This window comes from Oryctolagus cuniculus, chromosome 6 (assembly GCF_964237555.1).
Source record: "Oryctolagus cuniculus chromosome 6, mOryCun1.1, whole genome shotgun sequence".
Taxonomy (NCBI): domain Eukaryota; kingdom Metazoa; phylum Chordata; class Mammalia; order Lagomorpha; family Leporidae; genus Oryctolagus; species Oryctolagus cuniculus.
Genome location: NC_091437.1, coordinates 102,694,825 through 102,695,788, shown reverse-complemented (window position 1 = coordinate 102,695,788; position 964 = coordinate 102,694,825). Strand labels below are relative to the sequence as shown.

The following is a 964-nucleotide window of genomic DNA, read 5'->3' as shown; positions in this document are numbered from 1 at the left end:
CTAAAAAGCCCATGAGAGTATTTCAGGCATGGAAAGCCAAGACACTCTGGGGAAAAAAAAAATGACCCAAACGAAAGATCTCTGTGAGTGAGATCGCAGTGGAAAGAACGGGCCAACAAAGAAGGAGGTACCTTTCTCTGAAGGGAGGTGAGAACTTCTACTTTGACTATGGTCTTGTCTAAATAAGATCAGAGTTGGCAAACTCAACAGGCTTCCATAGCCTTGGCAGCTCATGACAAGAGCCTCGGGTGAATAATGACATCATAAATAAGAGTGTCAATTGTTATATCAACAACAGGAGTCACTGTTCACTTACTCCCCATGTAGGATCTCTGTCTTTAATGTGTTGTACTATGTGAATTAACGGTGTAACTAGTACTCAATCAGTACTTTATACTTTGTGCTTCTGTGTGGGTGCAAACTGTTGAAATACTCAGTGTATACCAAATTGATCTTCTGTACATAATATAATTGAAAATAAATCTTGATGAAGAATGGGAAGGGACAGGAAGAGGGAGTGGGAGATGGGATGGTTGTGGGTGGGAGGGTGGTTATGGGGGGAAAAAGCCGCTATAATCCAAAAGCTGTACTTTCGAAATTTATATTTATTAAATAAAAGTTAAACTGATAAGAACAGATACTACACTTGATCTTAGCCAAAAAGCCAAGAAAAAGTTTAAAAAAATAGAATCCAGCAGATCTCTCAACAGATTGGCCTAGGTGTCCTTTTTCCTGAAATGAGAGCACAGTTTGGATAACAAAGACACAGTGGGTATCCTCAAGCCTACATTTTTGTTTCAAAATGACAAGTTTTAACTTGCTAAGTGTTGGGTAATGTTTGCTTTGAAATAAAACTTGCTTTTTAAAAAAATTTAAAAGATGCTCAAATAATAGCTGATTAATTATTTTCAGACAAATGACATAAAACTCCTTCACAGTTAAAAAATTCTTAGGGTATGCAGAT

General features: G+C 37.1%; 1 pseudogene; it reads right to left on the bottom strand.

Annotated features, from left to right (window-relative positions):
- Positions 1 to 542: 542 nt before the first annotated feature.
- Positions 543 to 676, bottom strand: LOC127490891 (U2 spliceosomal RNA; annotated as a pseudogene).
- Positions 677 to 964: the final 288 nt, after the last annotated feature.